The 8017-nt window shown below is 32.6% G+C and overlaps 1 protein-coding gene across 1 annotated transcript in view; it reads right to left on the bottom strand.

Annotated features, from left to right (window-relative positions):
- Positions 1-7811, bottom strand: part of LOC106474779 (DNA methyltransferase 1-associated protein 1-like) — a 71625-nt gene extending 63814 nt beyond the window's left edge. Inside the window, exon 1 of the mRNA XM_013935472.2 lies at positions 7463-7811. The gene's annotated coding sequence lies outside the window, so the exon portion shown is untranslated. The remainder of the gene's footprint in view (positions 1-7462) is intronic.
- Positions 7812-8017: the final 206 nt, after the last annotated feature.

The following is an 8017-nucleotide window of genomic DNA, read 5'->3' as shown; positions in this document are numbered from 1 at the left end:
CACAGATAAACATCAATTTTTGTATGTCACGTGGTATGTTGAATGCAGCACTGGTTCAAATTAGATGTTTGAGAAGTCAAATTACTAGGTCTAAAGTTACATACGATTTACTGATACTGAAAAGCTAGAATATAAAATAAGAAAATATTGCTGTCATAATAAATCAAACATAGTGGCACCCCACTCACCTTTCATTTTTGGAAATGCTCCCTTATATACACTTACTTCTATATACAACTCTTTGTACTCAGTTTCTGTTTGATGTAGGTTGCTAAGCCTTTAAAAATTTTGCACATGGAGGATATGAACAAAATATATATATATTTTTTTATGTATACATTTGAATAACTAAAAAAATCATAAATTACTACATCAATACCATAGAATTCCACTATAATTTATCAAGCTTAGTAACTAAGCTGTATGTGGGTCTAAAAAAAATATGAAATTTCGAGCAGACTAAAGACACAACCTACCTTATTGAAATCTTGGTTTGAAAGAAAAAAATAGCACTAGGTACATTAGAAAGGCTGAGAAAACCACTAGAAGGACATTCTGAGCTTCCAATTTGTTATTCACATATATGTATATAGATTATTACTATTTGCAAAATAAGTTCTTAAAGTTATTTTTCCTAAAACATAGAACAGTAAATAAAGTAAAGCAAAGAATTATCTCTTCTTGTTATGAGAAATAGCTTAAATCTCATAACATTATACATTTATATATTTTTATTATGTTGACCTTTCACCCGTGTTTAGCTAACAAAACAGAAGCTACAACGATGAGGCTCACGTGCACTCATGTTACCGTATCAAATAACATAAACCTGACCTTTGGTCTGTACAAAGTAACTTGTCTTGGCTGTGTTTTAGTAGACTAGTGTTTTGTAAAATACAGTAACATTTCAATTATTATACATTGGGTGAAAATATAAGTGTTTTAGGATGTTAGGTCAACATTGGGTCGGTTTGAACAGTGATTTTCGTGAACCCCGATTTAGCACGACCCTGCTTGTTTCGCAGTGACATTTTATGGACCTCAACGATCACGTTATAACGGGGCTACACTGTACTTTTATGCTTCAGAAAATTTTGAAATTTCATAAGAAAAATCTTTATCTGTTATTTTCTGTACTGAATCTTTATATGGGTTTAGCAGACTTGAACGATCTCGCAACTACCATAAAAATTAGGAAATAAACATAAATTATGCCTCTTTCATTCTAGAATGAACACAAATTATAACACAAAAACATAAATGCTTACACTCTTTGACTAGTTTTTTACACGTTCCCTTTCTGGCAAGTAAATTACCTCTGAATTAAAGAATTTTGTGAAATAATCGTTGTTACAGTATAAATTAAAACACAAATTACTTTTTGTGGGCTTTTTAATAAACAAAACAAAACAAAATAATTGATATTTTCATGTACAAATTTAAGTAAAATTACTTCATTAAAAAATCAGATTTTTTGTGTGGAAAAGGCTTCTAATGTTTACTATAAGTCTACAAAATTTTGTAAAGATACACTTAAAATATTAAGTTATCAGTATGTAAACTATAATGAGGTTATGGTTACTAGGTTGGACCCAGGGACTGAGCCCATGTAGAAAGAGTTAATGCCCCATCGCGTTATATCCGAATTTTCATTAAATCAGGGGGTGTAAAATCGGGGTTTCACTGTATTTTTAATCTTAAAATGAAAATTAATTTACATGATAGACAGGTAAAATGTGAAAAGAAAAAAAAAGGCATGAGAGAAGCATTGCTTTACAAACCTTACAACTTAATAAAAAAATTTATATTTTGCATATGAAAGCATTGTAATGTTTATTGATAATCTGCCAAATTTTGTTAACATTCGTTAACTAATTTAAAACTTATAGCATGAAACTATAACAAGCACAAAATGGTTACGAGGTCATCACATTGACCTACCCTGTATTAAAAGAGTTAATGGACAAATCTGAAGAAAAGTGATAGAGTCCATGAAGTGCCAAGTCCAACTGGTAAGAGTAGTGGACTAAAGATCCCTGTATGATGAGGGGTTACTCAGCAAGAATATGTGAATGCAGATATCCAGAATGAGTAGTAAAGGGATAAAGCAAAAAAAAGGTAAAGATGGAAGAAGCAAGCTCTGGAAAATAATACTAGAGTCGGAGGGTCAACCCCCAAAGAAGCAGAAAAAGATTCCAGAGATTAAGAATCTAAGAGGGCAGAAGAGGAAAGACCATAAACCATGATAAATGAATAATAAAACTAATGAGGATGGGACAGGGAAAGTGGGAACAATCTTGATAGAAGAAGATCTCAGCATGGATACCAAAGTCAGGTGAAGGGGGAAAGAAAAAAAACTACAGCATGAAATAAATATTGTGATCAAAACATAGGGCATAGTAGAAAAGAAAAGCATAGTACAACCCCCAAAAAACAACAAAGAGAGAGGAATGATGTGTTCCTCAATAGTGAACCATGAGGCCAGACATTTCTGACTACCAGTTGAAAGAGCTGGCCAAAATGTCAATTTCATGCTTTGGTACAGAAATGCAATGCACATGAGATAAAGAAGCCAGGAAGGAAGACAAAATCCATAAATGGTGAAAACTGGCCTTAACATCTACCATAGATAAAGAACCGCTAGCAGCCATAAAAATGGTAGAAGCTGTGAAGAGTTTCAAGACATGACACAGTATGGTTCATCAAGTTCTGCAAACAACCATGGTAGAGAAAATTAACTAGTCTCATTCCAGATGAAATATTGGCTTCGTGAACAGAGCTATAACCTGGAGAGGATGAAGCCACAAAATCATGAGTTGGCAGGGTTGAAAACCAACATGAAAGATAACCCTAACATAGCTTGTAGTATACCACTATTCAGAAATGAACAAAAGCCAGAAATGGAATTATAAAATCTCACGAAAGTTAAAAATGAAAAATAGGCATGCACTGAAAGAAGAAACTGTCAGAAAGACAGTAACTATGATAATAAAGATTAGAAAATTCAATCAATCACAATGGGCATGCAAAATCTTTAAAAAAGGAAGAGAAAAATTAAAAAAATGTCTGTTAATGGCAGTACCGATTTTATTGGTGGATGCTATTGCTTCTTGGTGATTACATGTACTTATACAGTTTAAATGAAAATGTAAATAAGGCAGAAGATAGTTCATGGTTAGTGGTATGCACAAAATCTCAATGGCAGGTGCATAAGAATTAACTACAGTGTACAAAGAGGGAAATGGATCATTTTGGAGTGTTAACTTCAGAAATGCTACTCACCTCTTCATAGCACAGATAGGCAAATTCCAAATTAAGAAAATGGTGAAAATAATGGTGTAGATAAAGAAATAAAAAATGAGCTAATTTCTGAAAATCTAACCACAGAAATGATACAATCATGGAGTGTGTCACCCATTGGAATAGAGGAACCTAATTGGAGCATCACTTGGTAGAAAACTGTATCTACCTCAAGCACGGAGTATTTTGATCCAAAGAAGTGGTAATGCACAAAATGCTGTCAAAAGAACCTCCTGTATGGTGCTAAAGAGTTGCAATAGTAAGTGGAATTTAAAGGTACATATATCCGAGGGGAGTCAGCAGACCATGTATGCACTGTAGCTAAGGCAGTAATTCAAGTCATACATTACAGGAGGAATACTTACTTGATGTACTTACCGAGATAATCAGGTGCAGGGATGAATCATCCCAAACTTGTGTCCCAAGAAGAATGCAATACTCATGACTGGTAATAACCACTAGAAATGGTCTAGTTTTTAATGTAGGAGTGGTCCATACTACAATTCCAGTAGACAACCCAGCTCTACTTCTGATTAAGGGGTATGTACACTTGGTCTCATACCAGTGGGATTACACTGATGCCAAAGGAGAACTCTCACTATTGACCTCCCAAGTGGCTTGGTACTGGGGCTGCAAGGATTCTCCTACTCCACTGGAAGAAAACAGAAGGGGGGAATTCACATACAGAAGAACAAAAAAGAGGTGCATGGACCAAATAGGAATTATCTGTTATCTGGATAAGGTCCACAATGAAAGACTGTAGAGCTTGGAAAAGGAAGCAGAGAAATTGCTGAAATAGTATTTAAACAAAAAACATCTCAACAGCAGGTACTGAGCAAGGGCAGATAGTCTTAACATTTCTTTTGTTATACCTTACTCAGTGTGGAATTCAAGAGAAAAAAACTATTCCCTGTCAGGCCACAGTGGCTTCTTAATGGGTTCTACTGTATTTTAAGGTGATTACTATTTTCTTTGCAAGACAAAGAAATACCCAACAGCCCTCCTCTAGAGCCTCTGGAAACATTGGAGAATGATGAATGGTGAGAAAAAACCAGGGACAGAAAAACAGGTATTGGGGATCATCGATCCTTGACTGCTATGTCCCATCTAAAAGATACTGATGGTCAAAGATAAGAGTAAGTCAAGAGAAGAAGTGGAATAACTCAGCAAAAAAAAAAAAGAGATGAAGGTAACAGCATACTGTATGAAAAGGACAAAGTAGATGGTCAGGGTCTGAACAATAATACAGAGAAGAAAGGGATGAGAAGTTGATTAAAGAAAACATCTAAGATGTAGATTTGGATGATATACTGGCATCATTGTTAATACCATGAGAAAAATTATTGTGGAAGAAAACCTATATTGTGGACTTTTTTTTTTTCATTTTCTTGCTCACTTTGCAATTTCTAGCTTTGGAGCCCTGTGCTCTTTGGACTAATCCATTTGAACTTCATAGGGAGGTCATAAAAAGTAAAGATTGATATAGTTTTTATTATAGTATGATATTTCAGTTTTTAATTATAAAAATAATACCTTACACAACACACATTCATCAAACATTTAATGAACCAAGTCACATTAACCTTTTTCAAAAGTTTTGTTTAAACTACTTTCAAAGAACCCTCCCTAACTTATATAAACAAATTTGAATCTTCATGCTCTACTGTTAGAGTAGCCTCTTCATGTTGTGCAACATCACGCAGTAAAAAAAGGGAATTATGTGTAAAGGACATTTAAGGAGTTTATTTTAAATAGTCAGGTTTATGGCCAATAGTTTAGTTTTATTTAGAAATGTAACATGTATATTAATTTGTTATGTTCATGCCTGAAGTTTTAATTTCATCTAATTTAGGCAAGGAAAAAACAGATACCCAAGAAAGGCTCATCTTCAGTAGTCTGTGTTATTTCAGTTTCAAAGTAATCAATGATGAGCAAAGTACCATTATTTGCAAAACGTGTTCAAAACTGGTGCAAGCAAAATGCAAAAACATGTCAAATCTACTTCATCATCTGAAGTTGTGACACCAAAATGAATACAGCAAATGCATGTATAAGACAACAGTTTGACAAGTCAATAAAATCAATGACTGAAAAACAAATAAAAATTGCAGAATCCATTTCAAGTGTTGTGTTACACTGCCAAAGATACGGTTCCAATTTACATGGTAGAAAAAGGGTTAAAAAATTGTTGAAAACAATTGACAAAAAATACAAACTTCCAAGTCAGTACTTTTCACAGACTGCTTTGTTGACATTATATATTGACTGTCATACGCAGATTGCTATCAAGTTTACAAGTGTAAGTTTTTTTCAAGTACCACTAATCTATGGTCAAGCTCAGCCATATACGAGTCTCACAGTTCACTACATTAATTCCAATTGAAAATTGTATATCAGTTGATTGCAGACATCACATTTCCCTAAAAACCACTCAGTTTGTCCTAGAATCAGGATAATGACACACATTAGGTATAGCTCAGATTGTCATAGTAAAAATAGCAAAGATAAAGGTTATGAATTTATAGGATTATTATTGACCATTGATATGGAGTAAGATTGGCAGATTTTTTTTTATAGGTCAAATTGAAGCCTGTTGACAATATGAGGTTGACTGGAGATGAGAAGCATGAATTAGGAAAGTGGTGCAAGCAGTAACAAATAGAAAACAAAAGAGAACCAGAGTCATCTACATTCAGAAGAGACCTTTTTGTGCTTACAATAACAATATTCCTTGTGGTAAAGCAGTGAACAAGGGTAGGTCAGTTTTAACTCTAATCTAGGAAGGGCTTGATTCAGTTAAGGCCAACTAAATATTTTTTCTATCCCCACCCATCCCTAGTTTGGTGTCCATTCCTCATATGTTTTTCTACTTTTACAAGCAGCAACCAGCATTTATTGTTTGGTATTCATCCTGCCATGTAATACATATTGGAATAAACAGCCTTCTTGTCCAATAGTTTTGTGCCAAATATTAGGCAAAGAAATGAAATATAAAATTATAGACAAAAATAAATGTCTCCTGTCCACACCAATTTTTCGAAAATTTGGATGAAACCAGATCATATATATGTATAAGTTGTGTGTTTTTTGCTAGTCAAATAAAATCAACTGCTAAAGTTTTATCCAAATAGTGTGCATGGATAATCGAATGTGCAGAAAAAACAAAAGAAAAAATTAAACCCCTTTTCATCCATATTAACAGCAATGACATGAAAATTTAATGCTACAAAAATTAACATATTTACATTTACATTTTTAATTGCAGTGAAAATTTTTTCACAAATAAGACTAGGCATCCCAACCAACTTGCTCATCTTCTTCCTGTTAGATTTGGTACATGTTGACATGTATTTATTCTTATTAATCAACTGTCAATATATTCTGTGAAGTAATTAGATTATAACAGAAGTCTGATTAAAAGAATAAACAATTTATAATTTTCAAGTATCTTTACCTAATTTTTTGTATTTTTATCTCTCTCTCTCTGGCTGAGTAAGAAAAACTTCCCTTCAATATGCAGTTTGTTTACATTTCAGATTAACCTTTAATTACAGCTTGTATATCTTAGACATTTTATTTTGTTAGTGATGACTTGTTAAGTAGTAAGCATAAATCATACTTAATAATAGGCTATAGTATGGTGGAGCAAAATGTTCTTGTGTTTACAATGCTCAAGCTATTTAGACAACAAAGAAAAAATAGTTTCTTCACATATTACTAGTGTCAACAAACTTAGGTCTTCACCATAAATCGTTGGCAAAGGCCAACGAGTAAATTCTAGAACTGGCAAAGCAAAGCACCCACCACCACAGTATATTTATTCTTTATAGTTATATTCAGTTATACTTATAGCTGCATCATTACTATTACTAATAGTATTACTAGTAGTAGCATTAGTACTAGGAAAACTCAAGCACCTGATTGGTGAATTAAGTTCATTGGTATTCAAGAAAATAAATTACTTTTAATAAATTTGACAACTAATTATTAATATTAAAAAAAACTTGTGATAAGATTTAAGTCAGGGTAAAGTCTGCCTATTATTATTAAAACTGTCCAACTTCCAAGGCTACTAGTAGTAGTAGCATTCATTCATTGTTACTAGTAATACTAATAGTATTAGACTGTTACAGTATATTAAGTTAAAAATTTATTAACTTACCTGTTAACTTATTAACTAAGACTTTTGTTTCTCGCTGAAATTCACTGCCAGAAATTTGTAATCTTTAATTGAGAAGTTAAAGCTTTTCGTATTAATATTAACTATGCTAAGCCTAATTACAAGAAAAGTTATAATGCCCTCTTACTTTTATTTTATATTTTGTATATATTTCGAAATTAAAACATACAAATAATTTTAAAGAACTATAGAATTTGTTTGAGATAAAAATATATGAAACGTGCAATTTCTTATATGCACAAAGTGTCAGGGTATTATGGTAACAAAACTCTTCTCTTGTATTTCAGTGATAATTAAACTAGACACTATGCTGCTCAGATATTTTACCATTAGCAATTGAGCCATTCACTCAAAGGCGGAAACCAGAGTGCAGTTAAAGCGTTATCCAGTACATTGAAAATTCATAAATAAAGTGTTAAAAAGTCGGTTAGCGTCATTTCTGACATCTTCTACATTTCTAAAACTAGAAAAATAATACAAAAGTGCATCCTTTTTAAATTATATACAACCTAGAATAAACATGTAATTTCTTAAATA

Source organism: Limulus polyphemus, unplaced genomic scaffold (assembly GCF_000517525.1).
Source record: "Limulus polyphemus unplaced genomic scaffold, Limulus_polyphemus-2.1.2 Scaffold142, whole genome shotgun sequence".
Classification (NCBI taxonomy): Eukaryota; Metazoa; Arthropoda; class Merostomata; order Xiphosura; family Limulidae; genus Limulus; species Limulus polyphemus.
The sequence above is the reverse complement of the archived record's forward strand: the minus strand, read 5'-3'. Positions and strand labels throughout refer to the sequence as shown.